Raw genomic sequence first — 19818 nt, 5'->3', positions numbered from 1 at the left:
TCTGTTTTGTCTCTTGTACTTGAGACTTTCATGCTTTGACGCTTCTTAATGGGATTCTTCCTTTCCTGGGAAAGCTTGCCAGTGTCCTGTCTAACTACCGTGCCTCCAACTTCCACTACTCACTTCGTAATGACACTCGTCCAATTATCATTCATTGCGTCAATGCTATGACTGGATTCCTTGATAAGAACCGAGTACCTGTTCTGAAGCGAGACTGAATTCCTGTACTTTCCCTCCCAGTGCTGGCTCATTAAGTGGCTTCTTGTGTATCAGTTTCTGTCATTCTTTCAAGTCTAGGCGAATTCGAGACCGTGCCATTCTATGGTCCTTGCATGGTACCTTGCCAAGCACTTCCACATCCTGCACGATGCCTGGGTGTGCACTCAGTGTAAAGTCTATTTTTTTCTTATTTTGGACATTAGGGCTCCTCCATGTCCACTTACGGTTCCATTGTTTTCTGTAGAAGGTAATTAAAATCTGTTAATTATTGCATTCTGCGAATTCTACTAGTAGCTCCCCTCTGGCATTTCTAGTGCCGATGCCATAATCTCCTACTGCCTGGTTTCCAGCCTGCTTCTTCCCTACCTTTGCATTGTAGTCTCCCATCACTGTAGAGTAGCGTGTTTTTACCTTACTCATTGCCGATTCCACGTCTTCATAGAATCTTTCAACTGATGCATCATGGCTGGATGTAGGCGCGTAAGCCTGTACCACCTTCATCTTGTACCTCTTGAGTTTAATTACGAGATAGAATGATGGATGCAATCAAATGCTTTAGTGAAATCGATGTAAAGGCCGAGCACAAGATTTTTGCTTTCGATTGATAAGATAAAGATTGATAAGATAAAAATATGAAAATATCACGGTTGTCTCTGCACTAAGTTTCACTGAGCATTACTACATCAAATGGAAAATGAAAGTCATTAATAAAATAATTTTCATCTACTTCCTTGTTGTGAAGCGAGCGAACATTCATATGAAGGCACTTCAATGAGCGTGTTGATCACAATATATATTAATTTGGCTAGCGAGATCGTCATTCTAAAAGGCTTCCTCATCCACGTTCTGTACATACATTTCAAATATAACCGTGTTGTATTGTTTCCTTCTGGCTGCCTTTTGCCCTGGCCCTGCTTGAATGCTCCCCGCCCGGTGTCGGCCCTCGCGACACGCTACGCAAGATCGACGAGGCCACTTCGTAAGAACTACACGCTGGGCAGTATACTCTCTCTCGCCGCTCTCTTTAGAGTTCCACCAAGAGACACTGACGCGTCCTTCATGGACACCGGAGACGCCTGTCAGAAACGCTGGATGTGTATCTTAGAGACGCTGCACGCGTTCGACAGTGGTTTGGTCTTCTCCTCCTCGAGTGTCTCGGCGCCTATAAAAGGTCGGCACATCTGGCGTCGAAGGCTTCCTCGTCCACGTTTTGTACATTTGTTTAAATAAATGTGTGTTGTTTGGTTCGTTCTGACCATGTCAATTGTGTCCGTTCACTCCGAGTGTGTGGTGCTCTCCATTTTGAGACCCCACAAAGTGCCGTGTGACAGGAGTATAAGAAGTGACAGATCTGCACTGCCTTTTTTTCCCACTTCTGCTAGCTGTTCGCTGCAGTCGGATGAAAGAGCAACTCTTAAGCTTCAATCAATGATAATGCTTATTTTTGTGACAGACGCACAGACCTGGCCAGGTTTTTCAGAAATTCCGCGACTTTTCCAGAAATTTCTAAATTCCCTGACTTTTCCCAGATTTTCCAGGTTGGTAGACACGCTGAATTAGGAAGTACATACAAGGTATTTAAAAGTCGTGAAAAATTTTAACATTGGAAGTGCGTATTTCTCCAACCCTAGTAAGGTTTACATAGAATTTTTTTATACAATATACTGAAATTTAAACACGAAGACTACATTTCTCGAACCTCGGAAAAAATTTGGGCAAAATGTCATGCAGATCCAAGCTCCAGAAGTACCAAAAAAAGGAGGGGCATGTTAAAAAAAATTCCAAAGGTTGTGTTTTAAAAGAAATGAGTCTTATAATTAAAATTGAATGTATATTTATCAACGATGTCAATAAATGCAATAAAATTTGCACACAAAAAAGGAACGATCCTCTTCCACTCTCTATGGCAGAGCCTTATGTCTATTGCAAGCTAGGCAGAAGTTCGACAGGAATTCAAATCGAAACAAATGATGATGATGATGTGTGGTGTTTTATGACGCAAGGGCCAATTGATGGCCAAAGAGCGCCATTTCAATGAGTATAGAGATGCGGACAATGATATGTTGCGTGGCTGTATAGGGGCCTTAAAATTCCTCGCGATAATGCGGGTAAAAACATAAGTATTAAAGACATGACAGTGGCGTGATATGCATATTAAAAAGGGTGACAAAGGTTTTGATAATAAAAACATGTAAAAATATTTGGCACTAGCACACTTGCCTCATCAGTGCCCTTGTGTCCAAGGGCTGTGAGGCAAGTGCTTTTAAATGTAAGCACAGCAGCAGCGACCTCTCTTGAGAGGTCACGCTACGCAATGCCTGGGTATAATACATGGTAAAAATTAACATCTCTTAAAAAAGCTAACAATGATTTATGGGTGAAAAGTGGTTTCCTACCGACAAACATTGCAGGGTGTAAAGGTATATGTTGTCGGTAGAGTAATGGGAAGAGTTGTCTTCTTAGAGTGTCTAACTGTTTACATTGGATTAAAACGTGAAGAACTGTTAAAGCCTCACCACATTTATCACACAATGGTGGATCACCACCGGATAAAAGATGTGTGTGTGTCGTGTATGTGTGCCCTATCCTGAGTCTTGTTAGTTTTACCTCTGTTAGACGTGATTTTGATACTGGTGGCCAATGGCCAAGGTGTGGCTTGATAACGTGTAGTTTGTTTTGTGTGTGTGTATCCCACTTGCTCTGCCAGTAGTCCCAGAGGTTTAGTTTGAGAGACGGCTTAAGATCAAGGGCCGGGATTGATATGGGTGTAATGGCGGTGCTCTCATGGACGGATGCAGCGAGCTGATCCGCCCTCACGTTGCCTTGGATCTCACGGTGCCCTGGCACCCAGCACACTACAACATGTTGTTTGTGCGTGTAGAGTGTGCACAAAATGGAGGAAAGTGAGACAAGGACTGGGTTTTTTCGTTTTTTAAGACTGTGCAGAGCCGTTACCACACTGAGGGAGTCTGTATAAATTACTGCTTTTTGTATTTGTAATTGTTTGATGTGTTTAGCTGCCCCCAGTATCGCGTAAGCTTCCGCTGTGAAGATACTTGTGCGTGGATGTAGAGGGCCAGCATCCGAATAGGATGGGCCGACAGCAGCGTAGGACACAGAGGAGTTAGTCTTGGAGGCATCTGTGAAGAACTCAGGACAAGTGTATTTGTGTTGAAGTTCCAGAAAGTATGTTCGGATATGGGCAATAGGTGCATGTTTTGTAACCTCTAGGAAAGACACATCGCAGTCTATAGTCTGCCACTGCCACGGTGGCGGGTATGCTACAGGGGCCATTAAACTGTGTTCAAGTGACACTTCAGTTTCTTCAGCTAGACACTTCAGGCGAATTGAGAAGGGCTGCCTCATCGAAGGCCTGTTTTGAAACAGAGTTGAGCTCGACAAATCATTAATTGTAGAGTATGAGGGGTGCTTCTTGTCTGCTTTCACCTTAAGGAAATAAACAAAGGACATGTAAGTTCTCTGCAGATGAAGCGACCACTCATTTGACTCAACATAAAGGCTTTCTACGGGGCTGGTGCGAAAAGCACCCGTAGAAAGGCGGATGCTCAAATGGTGCACGGGGTCAAGCATCTTCAAGGCACTTTGAGTGGCAGACTGATAGACAACGGCCCCATAATCTAAGCGGGTACGAATAAGGCTTCTATAGAGGTTCATGAGGCATTGCCTATCACTACCCCACGTAGTACGTGACAACACTTTTATAACATTCATGGCTTTTAAACATTTTGTTTTTAAATACTTGATGTGCGGTACGAAGGTCAACTTGTTGTCCAAGATTAAGCCTAAGAATTTATGCTCGGCTTTGACGGACAGACGTTGCCCGTTCAGCCGAATGTCAGGTTCCGAGAGCATGCCTCTCTTTCGAGAGAACAAGACACACGTGCTTTTTTGTGGGTTAAGTCGAAATCCGTTTTCGTCTGCCCATTTGGAGACCTTATTTAAACCCATCTGAACCTGCCGCTCACACATGGCTAAGTTGCATGACTTGAAGCCAAGCTGAACGTCGTCGACATATGTACAATAGAACATCATGCGGGGAATGGAAAAGTGCAAAGAATTCATTTTGATGATAAAAAGTGTGCAACTAAGCACACCACCTTGTGGCACGCCTGTTTCCTGGACAAATGTTTGGGAGAGCACACTGCCTATACGGACGCGGAATGTCCGGTTTGACAGGTAACTTTCGATTATATGAAACATTCTTCCGCGCACACCAAGGTGGGACAGGTCTCTTAGAATTCCGAAACGCCATGTTGTATCATACGCCTTTTCGATATCGAGGAACACAGAGAGAAAATATTGTTTATGGACGAAGGCGTCTCTTATCTGTGCCTCGATACGAACGAGGTGGTCTGTGGTGGATCTACTTTCTCGAAACCCGCACTGAAATGGGTCGAGCAAATTGTTTGTTTCAAGAATATGTAGAAGTCGGCAGTTTATCATTTTTTCGAATACTTTGTACAAGCAGCTTGTAAGTGCAATAGGCCTATAACTTGAAGCTAAAGAAGGGTCCTTGCCCTCTTTCAAAATGGGAATAATAATAGCCTCTTTCCAGGAGGTAGGGATAGTGCCAGAAAACCAGATAGCATTGTATAAACAAAGTAAGGTTTTTCGTGTTTCGGCTGGTAGGTTTTTTAGCATTTCATACACCACACGGTCAGAACCTGGGGCAGAAGTACTGCAGGAGTTTAGAGATGTTCGGAGCTCAGCTAGACTGAAAGCTTGGTTATATGCCTCGTATCTAGTGGATTTATGTTCTAGTTTCTGCTTTTCTATTCTTGTTCTGTATTTTTGGAAAGTGTCAGTATAGTGAAACGAGCTGGATACCCGTTCAAAGTGTGCACCGAGGAAGTTTGCCTGATCTTCAGAGGTATCACCCTGAGTGTTTACGAGTGGAAGTGTGTGTACTTGTTTTCCTGCTATCCTACCGACCATGTTCCAGACTTTAGCCTCCTGTGTGTATGAAGTGATCCCTGACAAAAACTTCTGCCAGCTTTCTCTTCTGGCCCGCCAACGCGTTCTCCTGCCTTGAGACTTTATTTTCTTAAAGCTCTCAAGGTTTTCCGCTGTCGGCGAGTTGCGCAGCAACCTTCATGCCCTGTTCTGTTCCTTTCGCGCATTACGACACTCTGTGTTCCACCATGGGACGTGTCGCTTGCCGGGCTGTCCATATGTTTGTGGGATGCATTTGGCTGCTGTGTTAATAAGGAGAGCTGTGAAGTACTGCACAGCTTCATCTATGCTTAGCGTACATATGTCAGTCCAAGATGAGTGAGCTTTGTTATGAAACTGTTCCCAGTCGGCTTTGTGTATAAGCCATTTGGGAACTCGTGGAGGATATTCGTATGATGTTTGTGTACTCAAAACGACAGGAAAATGGTCGCTTCCGTAGGGATTATTTAGAACTTTCCATTGGAGTAATGGTACAAGTGATGGAGATGCGATGCTGAGATCTATGGAAGAGTAGGTTTTGTTGGCAAGGTTATAATATGTTGCCTCTTTCCTATTCAACAGACAGGCGCCGGAGGAAAAAAGGAACTGTTCAATGAGACGACCTCGTGCGTCGCAGCGAGAATCACCCCATAGACTGCTATGAGCATTCAGGTCACCAAGGACCAGATAAGGTTCGGGTAGTTGGTCTATTAAGGACTCGAATTCTCGTTTTCCAAGACGGTGGTGTGGGGGTATGTACAGAGAGCAGATGGTGGCGAGCTTGTTAAAAAGAACTGCTCGAACAGCCACTGCCTCTAGTGTTGTTTGCAGTGGTAAATGTGTGCATGCTACTTTTTGATTAACAATAATGGCTACACCGCCGGATGATGCCGCAGCATCATCTCTGTCCTTTCGGAAGAGAACATACCGACGCAAAAAATTCGTGTTTTTAGATTTTAAATGAGTTTCCTGTACACACAGCACTTTCGGCGAATGTTTGCAAAAGAGCTCTTGAACATCATCGAGGTTTCTGAGGAGTCCTCTGACGTTCCAATGTATTATTTGTGTTGCCATATTGGAGGTAACGTAGTGCTGTGTGTAAGGAACAATGGGTGTGTCTGCTTCTTAAGCTAAGCGTTAAGACTCAAAGAACAGGGCCGTCGCCGGGCCCCGTTATTGGCTTTTTATTTCGTTTGGCGCGCTCCAGGGAGCTACGCCGATCTTTCTGCACCAGGGGTGCCGTGGTGTCCATTGCCTGCTCAGAGGCACTGCATGCCCGCATTTGCGAGCTGATGTTTTGGGCTTGGGACCTCGCCTGGTGAGACGAGGCCTTTATATCGGCCGACCCTGGGGTCTCCTTCACCTCGGGGGGCGAAACCTTCGGTCCTCTTGGGCTAGAGGTCGAAGGAACCTCCTTTGGTGCTGGGATACCCTGGCCGCTGCAAGAGCTTGCAGCGGCCTTGGTTGTCGCCGTGGGGACGAGTGGCAGGGCAGCCTTGGCTGTTCCCGCCGTGGGTGGGGGCATTGGCCTGGGCACACTGTGCCTAGCATGGGCAGTTGCCGCAGGCCGTTGTAGTGCTGCCCCCTGTTGCACTACATCGGAAAACGATGGTTTGTTTGGGAGAAGCCCAGATACTTGTTGACGGGCTTCTCGAAAAGTAATGTTTTGTGTGATTTTGATTGTAACAATTTCTTTTTCCTTTTTCCATGTTGGACAGGTTCTGGAGTATGCGGGATGGGCACCATCGCAGTTTGCGCAGTGGGCCCCATCCTCCACCTTACACTCGTCCGTAGCGTGTCCTGTGGTGGCACACTTTCCGCAGGTGAGTTGGCCGCGGCAACTCTGAGAGCCGTGACCAAAACGCTGGCATTTGAAGCAACGTCGTGGGTTGGGAATGTAAGGTCTCACATTCAACTTCAAGTATCCTGTTTCGAGATGTTTAGGCAGGGTGCTGGTGCAAAATGTCACAATTATGTGTTTTGTTGGGATTTCCTTCTTATCACGCCTAATTTTGATTCTTTGTACTTGTGTCACCTGCTGGTCCTTCCAGCCCTCGAGGAGCTCACCTTCAGTCAGGTCAAGCAAGTCTTGATCAGATACAACGCCTCGGGAAGTGTTGAGTGAGCGGTGTGGTGTAATTGAGATAGGTATGTTTCCAAACGATTCTAGTTTTGAGAGGTTTTCGTACTGGCTCTGACTTTTTACCTCGAGGAGGAGATCCCCACTGGCCATTCTTGTAGCCTGGTAACCTGGTCCAAGTGTAGTGGTGAGGCATTTGGAAACAACGAAAGGCGAAATAGTTCTGCCGTTCTTTTCAGCGGTTTCACAATAGATTACATGGTAGCGGGGAAAGGTTTCTTTCAGTTTGCTGAAATACTTGCAAAAGTCTTCGGTGCGCCCTCTCTTCGGGAGAGGACGATTATGCAATGGAGGGAGAGAAGAAAAAGCCATAAACTAAATGTGAGTTCGGCAGCCATGCCAGCCGCCCACCATGGAGCCCAACACGGGGACGTGACAAGTCCTAAATATATATGAGGCATGTCAACGTCAGCTGTACACAGCCGCTATAACCAAATGTATTGTGCCCAAGACAGAGCACATACACAAGGTTAACCGTTGCCGCCAGGAAAAATCAGAAGTAAATGGAAGAGAGAAGAAGACAGGATAGATTTAAAGATGAGAAAAGAATAAGATGTAGAGAGAGAGAGAAATAGGAAAAGGCGACTACCGATTTCCCCAGGGTGGGTAAGCCCAGGGGTGCCGTCTACGTGAAGCCGGGGCCAAAGGGGTGTGTTGCCTCTGCCGGGGGGCCTTAAAGGTCCAATCACCCAGCGTCAGCTTAACCCCCAGGATCCCCTTTTCCCCGGACACGGCAAAGCCACGCACGGCTAGGCGTGGGAGGGAGTAGAAACTCCCCCGTTAGCTCGGGTCCGTGGTGTCGCTACACACCAAACGCCTACTTGCGCAGGCGCCCCTGCGGGGCAAATCGAAACAAAGTACAGTGTCAAAGACACAACAATGCCGATACCATTGCGGCCGCGTTTGTGCCGGCTGATGGCTGTGAATTACTTTCTGGCTGATGCCTGTGAATTACTTATGATGCGTTGGATTCTGCAAGCCCAGAATTGCCGCAAATCGGACCAGCTGCTCATAGCCCATTTCGAAGGAGCGCGCCACTACAATAGCGTTTATGTTGACATTGTAGCTATCGCGCGAGCCACGGCTTTTTTCATCCATAATGGAGATAAACACACGAGAAAAGTGTTGCTCAGCTGCACTGCTCAACGAGACATGGACTCTGCAAATAGGCTTCACGGCGCACACAGGCATGGTGGCCAATGGCGGTCCTCGATCCGCACCACATGATTTAAAAGCCAGTTGTGGCACTCAAAAAACACGGCAAGAACATGCTTCTTCTTAATATTTCTTACGCTGCAGCAGCGCGGGAAATCGTAGTTATTTGAAGAGTTAGGCTCGGCTTTTCACCTCATGCGATTGACAATGGCGAGCGGCGGCACATTATCAGCGGCAATGTGCTGGAAGACTGCACACTTTCAGCCTTTTGACAGCCACTTTGTGCTCTTTAGCAATTTCAAAGCATTTCCAACTGAGTCTTGACATAATTTTGTTTTGGCTTTTTCAGAACATAGATACTAATCTTTAAAAAACAGGTAAAAACAAAGAAGCAGTCATGTTTTTTAACTCGTGTTTTTCGACCCTCATCTTCCATTAAAGCGATCTTTTTGTAGGAATCTAAAGAAGACAATAACAGTAAAGACTGACATCAATGATTTGAATGATGGCTGAAATCTTTTGCAGTGGCGTGATTTCCGACAAGTTCAAGGACAATGATTAGGTAGGCCTGGCGTGGTGACCAAATCGACGGAGCGAATTCAAGTTTAGGACAAACAAAAAATGTTAGGTATACAAATGATTTGGCTGCTGTTCAAGAGTTATGAGATAACATTTAACAAACCAGTAGTTAAACGTAACCAGGATTCCTGCGCTGAAATTTTATCTACATGACCCGATCATGAAAGTTTGGTTAAAAGTGCACATCAAGGTATTTGTAAGATGCTTTGCGTGTTGCATGACAGTTATTAGCAGTACAGTTAAAGAGTGAAAAGAAATTCCTGAGATTAAAGGTCTCGAGCTTGCACGTATCGCTATTATCGCTTATCCCCCTCTCTGAGCATCAACTTGTTTACTATTTCTTTGTGCAACTCTGCGGATCACAAACACACAACCACGCAAACCTTCAATGATTATGCAAGATCTGATGATGCGTCTATTGTGCAGTACATGCAAAGTTATTGCAATAAGTTTATCGAAAATAAGGGCGATGTTGATGAGGTATAGAACCAATTTACTAAAGTGTGCCATCACTGCATAAGCTCATTTGTACCACCCATACCTGAAAAGATTTCTAAAAGCACCTTATGAATTATACGTAAAATCATTCATATAAAATGCAAATTAAAACCGCTGAAACAGAGTAATCCCCATCCAGTCATTATTCACGAACTTAAAATAAAATTGGCAAATGCTTTGCAAGAATCACAGAATTTTCACTTTAAAATAACACTGCTAATCCTTTTAAAAAACGATTTGACGAAGTTCTGGAACTTCTCGAGTGATAGTAAGAAGTAGGTATTGCATATATTATTCGATGGAAATAGTTACAGAGGTGAAGCTCATTGCGGAACATTTCAACAAATTTTCCATGGCGTGTTTGCTGAGGAGAGTCTTCATACGCCTCAGCAGAGTATTTCAGTCTAATGAAGTGGACTTTATATCATATTCTGGTGTTCTGGTTGTCGAAATGATTTTGAAGTTGAATACTAAATTATCTTGTGGTCCAGACAATATCCCTAATGTTTTTCTTTGCCGTTAAACCGAACGTATGGCTCATTATGTCGTTGTGCTCTTTCGGTGTTCACTGTTGAGTGCAAAAGAGAGTTCATGTTGTTCCCATCTTTAGAAAAGGCAAACATTTACTTGTGGAAAACTACCATCCCATTAACATCACCAGTATGTCAAATGCTTGAACATGTAATATCTAAGCGCATTATGGAATTTCTAGAGCAGATCGTACTAGTACTACCAGGAACTCAAATCAGGCTATTTGCGGATGATCGTGTGCTTTTCTGTCAAATTACTTGTTCTAACGATCACTAACCTCAACTTAATTCTTAAAATACTAATCTGGTGTAATGACAGTGGTATGGCACTGAACGCACAAAAACAGTTTATCTTTGCATGACTCATTTAAAAACACTCGTTCATTTTACTTATATTCTTGACTCATCACTACAACAAGTCAACAGCTACAAACATCTAAGCCTGACAATAACTAATGACCTGTTTTGGAACTTCCTTGTAGACAATATATGCTCTTATGTTTTCCGTAGGCTGTATCTTTTAAAACAAGCTTCTGACATAAAAATTACTTGGTTACTTTACAAGACCAAAACTAGAACACTCTTGTGTTGTATAGAACCCCTTTATTAATCTAACATTAAGAAACTCGAAGCAGTACAAAGAAAGGCTGTTAGGTTTGTTTATTCTAAGTTACAGACTCACCGAACGAACTCATGACTGCTAACAACATTGAAACACTTTCATTACAATGAAAAAGAAACCGCCCTAACTTTCTCTGCCCTCTTGTTAATCACAAGTTAGCCCTTGACCTGAGTGCATATGTATCTCCTCTGTCCACTAGGCATACACGTCATCATAACGCCTTTTCTTTGACCATGCATTTTGCCTAGACCAATGTGTTTAAATTTTCCTTTTTTTTGCGTACTGTCTCCGAATAAAACTGTCCAACGACCTCAGCCAACTTTTTGCTGTTTAGAGCTAAAATATGCACATATTGTGTTTAACTTCATGCGATATGTTGCCATGTTTTCTTTCATGTGTTCTGTTAGTATGGGCTTTTGATACGATTTCACCTGGTATAATTTAATGTTATCACTAGGCGCCGGATTATAGGCAAATGCCTATTTTGTTCCTTGCATTCCTATCGTGCCATTTCAGTATATGAGCATGAATTAGAGAATAAGAAGGGCTTTTATGGTGTTTTTATAGTGTCTATAAATGCCTATTTAGGGTGTCTGTGCCTATATGCCTATAAGTACCTATAAATGACTATTTTCTAAATGAGCACCTATATGAGCGCTATTCAAGCCCAAATTTTGTTTTCAAGCATGGTGTGAAACCATTATGCATTTAAAAAAGACAACATTGATATTTTCGAACATAAGTTTCAGCGAAGACAAAGCTGACATGCTGCGAGCGATTGGAGGAGAATGAGGAGTGCAAAAGACGCTATTTCTGCAGCCTTACGTGGTAGCACGTCTTACGTGGTAGCACGTCTCAGCGTCTGCAGGGGAAAGAGGAGAAAGAGTTAAAGGTGGGCAAGAAAACAAAAGTGACGTCTATGGCCGAGAACATGGCAACCGCCTTCTACAGACAGCTATTGAGTGCCCTGAAGGAACTGAAGAACCACCCTGAAAACCTGGGTGTTGCGGTGGGAAAGGAACAGTAGGTTTTCCTGGGCAGCGGCAGGTAGGTGGAGAATGAATGAAAAACCATGGAAGCCCACTCACGGAATGGTCATGCTGATTCAGTGGCTGTGAAGGCTGCCAAATCCTTATACTTTATACAGCGAAGCCTGAGAAAGGCCCCGGCATGTCTACAATCAATGGTGTATTTAGCATACATTCACCGTATGTTTGAATACACTCGTTCCATATGAGATCCCTTGTCATATGTCTTTAAGTGACAAACATGAAAAAATACAGAACAGGGCTTCAAGGTTTGTCCTAAGCCATTACTCAAAAATGACGGCTGTAACAATATGAAAAATGAACAAGGATGGGAATTACTATCATCGCGTCAAATTAAACTGCAGTTGAAGCTCCTATGTAGAGCACTTCATGGTAAAATTCGATTCGAAAATGAATGTACTTAGACAGTGCTCTTCACGCAATGGTAATTAGGATTTTAGAATGTCGTATCAGATCTAATGTTCATATTAATTAGTTTTTGTTAGTTTCATGACTGAATGAATAAAGAGAACAAAGTGTGTTGTGTCAATGAAGACGTGTTTTCTTTGACATTCTAACCCTTCTGCTGCAGCGCCTTCGGGTAAAAATGTGATGTGCACGCGGCTTTTGTTTTGTTTGTAATTTACTTTTTAGGCATCCCTCTCTAGGTGACATAATAAGTTGTAGTTAGACACGAAGTTCTTGCATGCCCAATGAAAAGCGTTCTACAACAGTGATTTTTCAAATTGGTTCGTTACAAGCCACAAAAGCATGATGCGAAGAGGCGAACTTGAATCCCTTTCTTCTCGCCCCATGTAGCTATCGCCAGCCTAATTCCTTCCAGGATCTCTTTGGTATCAAGGCTGGAGGATCACATGATGCATACGCACAAAGAACAACATGCGCAAGCAAGGTCACGCGCGTGACGTGCCCCAGCCTACTCCTGCACGTACGCCATTGATATGTCGTTTCGGCGTTGTCTGTTGTGTATTACCCGTTTGTGTGGAATAGATCAGTCAGTGCACATACTTTTGGAGAGGCTGGCATCGATCATTAACATGACCCCGATACAGGACGTTGCTCCGCTGAAACTGCGGTCAGAGACGACGCACCAAAGACAAGCTAAGCGCTGCCAGGTTTGGCAAAGACACGATGCAGGAACGACGAGAAGACGAACGCAAGCAAAAGGGGTAGTAGTAATAGCAGTGGTAGTATGTGTGGTTTTACGTAAAATAAAACCATGATATGAATATGAAGGATGCCGTAATGGAGGTCTTTGAAAATTTTTACCATCTGGTGTTCTTTAATGTGCACTGACATCGCACAGTACATGGGCAACTACTTTTTTTGCCTCTATCTAGATGTGACCGCCGCGGCCACAATGAACCCACGGCATTTGGGTCAGCAGCGGAGCACCCTATAGCGATTGGTTCATCGAGGCGAACGCAAAACAAGGGCCGATTAGTGAATAGCATCTCAATGCTATTAAAAAATTATAAGAAGCTGAGATTCTGTTGGCGTGTTTTATTATTTTTCTCAGCTTTCATTCACTATACTGATTTTGAAAGGGCAGTGCAAGGACACAGGGAAAAGAACAACATAGAGACAAAGAGCACTCTTTCTTTTCCTTTGTCTTTGCCCTTCCCTTTCAAAATGATATCAAGCAGCTAGGCCAAACCAAAGTACTCCTCATTCATGTTACACAAAAAAACACACAAATTGCACATGCTAGGTAATGTCACGTGCAACGCTCTTAATGAGGTACTGTTTAAAATGCAGGATATAACCAGGAGACAGGAAATTTTTTCTGTTTTTCTAGATATTGCTAGCATTTAACGAAGTTCTGATGAAGAGCGTAGGTATGCGACACCAGCCCACCATTATCAACATAAAGGAGCGACGTAAAAACAGGACCATTCCTTGCTGTACGTCACTCCCTAGATCTTGGGGCGCATGCCCGTGCCCGTGAGAAGGGCAAGTGGCATTCATTAGAAATTGAGCGTTTTTCCCCGACATGCAATTTTTCGAATCTTCACAGGAATGATCCGGAGTGCCCAGTTCACCATTACGCTTGTCAGCTCAAAATGCTCAATCCTAGTGAAGGGCCCTTTAAGACGTTCTCCGATAGGAGAGAAATTTGCAAATTTGCCCTATACAATTAGACCTAGCATCCCTTTCTTCTGGGGTATCAGTGTCTGGTTATTTGCTCCTGCGCTGCCCTTTTCAGCCACGACCAAACGAAAGAGACCCAGGAGAGTGTTAATTGAATGGTGCACACTTTACGCACAATGCTAGACATTAAAACGAAAGATCAATACTGTGAATCGCGCAGAAAATGCATGCTTATGTTCAATCATTGGTACTTTTCTGCTATCTAAAACACTTTTTTTTTGCTTCTTGCCGTAGATAGAAGTCACCGACGTCATTGTTTTGGGATATTTCAATTTTCGTAGAAATTTATTTTGCCTATAATTATGATTTTGAGGGCCAAAAACGGTGGTTCACCTGCCTGTCTTTGGTGCCTAAAACACACTTTTTAGTGCCTTAAAATCCGACCTCTAGCTTATCACATGTGTTTTTGTTTATATCCTGCCTGTTGTACCTGTCCTGCTTGACCAGTTTTTGGTTTGCAGTATTCAATGAATGAATGGATAAATTGCATACATACCATTTCCAGCGTGAGCACGAGATTTAGGTCCTCTTAATGTAAGGTGATCTACATGCACACCATTTTGCATACGTAATTTGTGAAGGACCGTGAGAAAGTCTGGTGTGGATGTGGTGTTTCCTGCTCCTGAACAAGGGACATGCAAAATGGCTATGGCGACAAGCGCAACTCTATAATCAAACACGAAGAAAAGTTTGAGAACTAAGGCCAAGGCATAGTGCGTTTTATTCCTTTGACATGCGATCGCGTGCATGAAGACCAAAGTGGAAGGGACCCAAACTGAAGAAACACCTGCACAATGTGAAAAAGCTGTATCTTGTCATTAGGGCATTCACGGCCAGAGGTGTGGTCGCGTCTCAGTGTTTTGGAAAACACCTACATTCTAAATAGGGCTCGAGGTAGAAGTATGCACAAAATAACCGAAGCTTACAAAATAGACAAGATCAAAGACAAATGTGCGAGTGTGTCTCTAGCTTTGTCGGCTAAGAAAAAGAAGCATTTGAAGTCATCGCTTTGACGCAGGCAGATGCAAATTGTTCATTGTTGTGTAATTACTGATGACACGCTCATGCTCTGTGGTGTATTTTTACATGTTGTTCCCTCACATTTATTGATTGACTGTTATTGTATAAATAGCATGTGTACTGGCAAATAAAATATTTGGTTGAAAGTAAGCGCCGTGTGCCTTAATATCAAGTGCCGCTGCCTTTCCAATATTCGTCGTTCCCGCCTTGCTCAGCGTCATTTGGCCTTCGTTATACAGTGCATTGAGTTCGGCAGCAATGTGGCATTAAACTGCTGCAGTTACGTCGCTTTCGTCTAGCAGATTGCCACTCTTTTCGATGATCTCAAACTCGCCAGAGATTATCGACCTATTTGGCGCCTGCGCAGTTCATCATCTGGCTTTCATTGCTCTCCATGCCCAACCATGAACATGTGCACAAGGGTGCTATGCTTCGAGAGTGCCCGTCTGCATTGCACCCCAGCCTACTGTCAAGCTGGTGCTCCTGCGCACTTCCTGGCTCAACCAGAGCCTCGACTGTGCTGCCACAGTTCGAAATACCCTGCACAAGTGCTCTGCTTTTCAGTGGGTCTAGCAGAGACGTGGCATTTGATTGCTGCAGTAACGTCACTTTTGTCTCACAGGTAACTAATGCTTGTGACTACAAATGTTATAAAAGTGATGATCACTTCCTTGTATTGCTGCCCGACACTGCCCATTCCCTGTCTCTGCTGTTGTGTTTTTCTTTTTGCAGTCTTTGAGAAAACTGTTGTTTCTTGCAGGCGACATTGAGTTGAACCCCAGGCCTAACACTGAAAAACTGTTGATTCAGTTGTTAGCTAGACAAGCACGCAGTAGTCATGACATAGCTGCCCTAACTTTCAAGGTTTCATCATTGGATGACAGCTTTACTACACTAGAGTCGCTTGTTTCCTTTAACACTGACACAGCCCAGCGCTTGCAATCACTTGAGCAGACTGTAACAACCTTAAAAGCACAATAGAGAAGTTATATATGAAAAATGACGACCTAGAGAACAGGTCAAGAAGGATCAACTTGGTCATTTATGAGCTGCTCGAACCGCCGCACGAAACCCTGGAAACTCTACTAGCCTCTGTCACTGTCAGATAAACTAGGTGCTCACTGCCTCAGACTCGGAGCTCGAAGGCACGACGAAGGACGATCCTGTCATAACAAATCTGCTTGACTTCAGGCTTAAACTAGAAATACTGAAAAATTCCCAGAAACTCAAGAACACTAACATATTCATAAACAGGGATTTCTCTGCCCGTGTTCACCTCCTACGCAGAAATCCATAGCGACATTCGACTGACTCAAGAAATGGCACGCAGTCAGCTCATCTGCATTTTGATACCTAGGTTACTGATATTGTTCGCTATGATGGGATGATTCGAAACGCTGTATTCTGAAAACCTCCGGATTGCGGTGCACTGTCTGACTGCCTCCTGATAAGCAGGTCACAATTTTGACCGTTAAAGTACGAATTTTTATCAATAACGTTTCACAAAGGTCAGTGAGACATCAACCGTCTCGTTGAATCTCACAATCTGACTGTAATCTGCGTGGCGGAAACCTAGTAACACGGCACAATACGGAATAGCGAATTCTTAGTTAAATGTTAGTGCACTAAGCAAGGACAGAATTGGTGGGCGGGGGGGAGGCGAAGTGATATTTATAAAGAAAGGCATTGATTTCTTCCTACCTACCAGATACTAAGTCACTATGGTGTAAAATCATGGTTGGAACTTCAGCTGTTGTATTAGACACAATTTACCGCCCCCTACTATGAATACTGACTTTTTTGACCTTGTAAGAAATTACATAGCACTGCATAGGCCACTATAAGGGGAAATTGATAATCGCAGGCGATTTTGGTTTCCTACATACTGACTGGCAATCACTCAGGTCAACTGGGCTTGATAAAAAGCGCTGCGAATTGGTTATCGAGATGTCCTTGTCTTTCAGTATGACCCAACTTGTCAGCCACCCAACTCGCAAAAATTCTGTCTTAGACTGTTTTTGTAAATGGCGAACTTGCCCATAATCAACACAAGTGCTCCATCGTTGAAGGCTCGTCAGATCACAAGGCGGTGATGACTAGTGTGTATGTTGTATGTGAAGAAAAACTTTGTGCATAAGTATATACCAAACTTTAATGCTAAAAAAGATGACGCGTCTATTGTGAACATGCTTGGTTCTATGTACGAGAATTTTTTTGCTTTTTGATTCCTGCATGATGTTGACTTTCTGGTCAACAAGTTTCATAGTACTGTTCAAGACCGTATCACTAGTCATGTTCCTATGAGATGTGTGGAGCGCAATGAATGTCACCTGTGATACAATCGCGAAATCATTCACCTCTTTTTGCTGGTGATCACATATCACTTCACTAGATGGTTAGAATTTTCCCCCCTTAAGAAGCTGACGGCTCGAGTGATCTTAGAGAAGTTGATGGAGGTTTTCATCAGGTTCGGGTTCCCTGAGCAGTTGATTGTAGACGATATTTCACTGCGAAGGTGTTTGCTTACACGTGCGCAACGTAGGGCATTAAGCACAAGAAAACAACCACCTACCATGCTCAGTTGAACCAACAGAGTAAGTCAATCGAAACATCAAGCACATCCTGGTTGCGTTCTCTGAAGGACATAGGCACTGGGATACCTAGGTTCCAGAGATCGGTTTTGCATTGCATACCTGCCAAGTTCAAGGATTCTGAATACGAGAGACTTCTGCAACAGGGGAGGAGGAAAAGGGCCGAATTATTTGCGCCTGGCTTTTTTTTTTTTTCGACACCAAAAAACCCAAATACAAACAAACAAATAACCTGAAAAACAAGGAGGGGGGGGGGGGGGGGGTCTCAATTGCAAGTGCCACCATCAGCGTTGCAGTCTTATGGTAGCTTGGAGTGGCCGAACACACGAGAGTAGGGTTTCCCACTAAGGTGAAAATCTCAAAGGATCAACACAACTAACAAAATCTATTTGCGTCAAAACTTAAGTCTTCCCGGGACACACGTGAACGGACGAGACAATGCAGCTGGCTGTCGCAAAAGCGCGGGTCAAAGCTTTGCTCACTACTAGATTCTTACTTTTGACAGGAACGCCAAAATGCGTCTGGCCCTTTCTATTAATAAATATTAGCAATTATATGGACAATCTTAGTTGGTTTTCTTCCCGTCGCCACCATCATTCACCGTATGTATATGTATGTGTGTATATATGTATATATATATATATATATATATGTATATATACATGAACACAAAAAAAAATAAAGCCCCAACTCGTCGCAATGCGCCGACCTGCGCTTATCTTTCACACGTACTTTGCCCTTTGCCCCGCATATGGGGGGGGGATTTAGATGCTTGTGCGCGTGTGCTTATCCTTTGGTGGGAAGAATCGTGTGCCTCTGGCTTTTACTGGAACGATTGCATTAGTTTCCGGGCCCACAAGGGTCACTTCGGTCTCTGCACAAGCCACGTTTGTGAAAAGAGCACGCTTTTCAAACACAGCGAGGTATAACAACTGGGACACTTGTTAGTTTGTACGCATCAGTAACTGTAATTACATATCGTGCATCCTTTTTGTTTAAACAGTACGTTACGTGTCCAGCGGTAAATGTTAGTTTGCTCTCGTCCTGTGTGTATCGTTTTCTTGTGTCATCTGTGTGAGAGCAGCGCGTTGCACGTTACGATCTGCTTGCCGTTCTCAACGTGACACTCCAAGTTGTGGCTGTCGCATTCATTGCTTCGCACTTACGGCAAAACTGCGACTTTTGTTTTCTTTTGTTCTTTTTACATATTTACGGCCTTTAATCTACCGCTGCGTGCCCTCAGAGCTCGTAGATCGCTATCGCGTCGCCGCGACCGCAGTTTCGTCTGCCATCGTTTCGGCAAACGGTAGCTCCTTTTACGATCCTCCTGTGCTTGGATATGTAGGCGCCAAAACTAAGTCGTTTTACACAATCCAAGATCGCATCTGCTGCAGTTCTGTCCGCAGAGTTTGCGGAAAGCGGCGTTAATTTGACTGGTTGAGTGCACACTTTCGAGGTTCTTTCAGTTACGTCGTCGCCAAATATAATCGTGTCAACAACGACTGCGGTTCTGTCCACAACAGTTGTGGCAACGACAATCACACGCACTGTAGAAGACAGTGCGTGCACCAGTCGCCCGCACACTTCCAAAGCTCGAGTATGCTGCTCTCGGCCTTCGTTTCACAGTTTCCGTACTAAAGTATGTATCACCCGCCGTCATTAGGAAATATGTTCGGAGCATTCGAACTTAGGCCCAATGAACATAGTGAAATTTGGCTGGAGATTTTCCCAAATTCGTACCTGTCGTGGTTTCGCACTGAGAGTCTACTGTATGTTTAGATAAATGCCTCTTAAACTCATTTATAATAAAATGGGGTAGGTTCGAAACGCCTGGAACGGATTGAGCTGCTTTTTTGCCAATGCGGCCAGATCACGCACAGGAATTTCGATTTTCTGGAGATTTTTATGACAACCGTACAAACGAAAGAGACAAACGAAAGAGACGCGTTGTTTGTTGACCTAGCCTGTTGCCTTATTTGCCCGAACCCGCGTAGCTGCGATGACTCAAGCTACGAAAAGGGGACGTCAATCGTGCACAGTACAATTGTGTGCGGCTAGAACTTTACCTATACTTCTGCATCAGCCGTACATAGGACGGAAACCCCCTACAGTCGTTCCCACCACCAAGCACAGCAGACCCTCTCCCCACCCTACCGCCTTTATGAAAGCTAGCAATGACCAAGGCACACAGTCGTTTTTAAGGAGCTTTGCTTATCAGCAGTTTTTGTGCACAGCACTGCTCGAGTTTTTGGGTACGCTTCAAGCTCAGGTGTTAACCATGGCTGCAGCTGAAGGAGCAACTTTTTAGCTC

At 44.0% G+C, this 19818-nt stretch overlaps 1 protein-coding gene across 7 annotated transcripts in view; it reads right to left on the bottom strand.

Moving 5' to 3' along the window:
* LOC119163012 (uncharacterized) overlaps window positions 1–19818 on the bottom strand; it is a 434320-nt gene that overhangs the window by 371327 nt on the left and 43175 nt on the right. The window lies entirely within an intron of this gene.

This window comes from Rhipicephalus microplus, unplaced genomic scaffold, assembly GCF_043290135.1.
Source record: "Rhipicephalus microplus isolate Deutch F79 unplaced genomic scaffold, USDA_Rmic scaffold_13, whole genome shotgun sequence".
NCBI lineage: Eukaryota > Metazoa > Arthropoda > Arachnida > Ixodida > Ixodidae > Rhipicephalus > Rhipicephalus microplus.
Note: the sequence above shows the minus strand (reverse complement) of the source record. Positions and strands in the feature narration are given on the sequence as shown.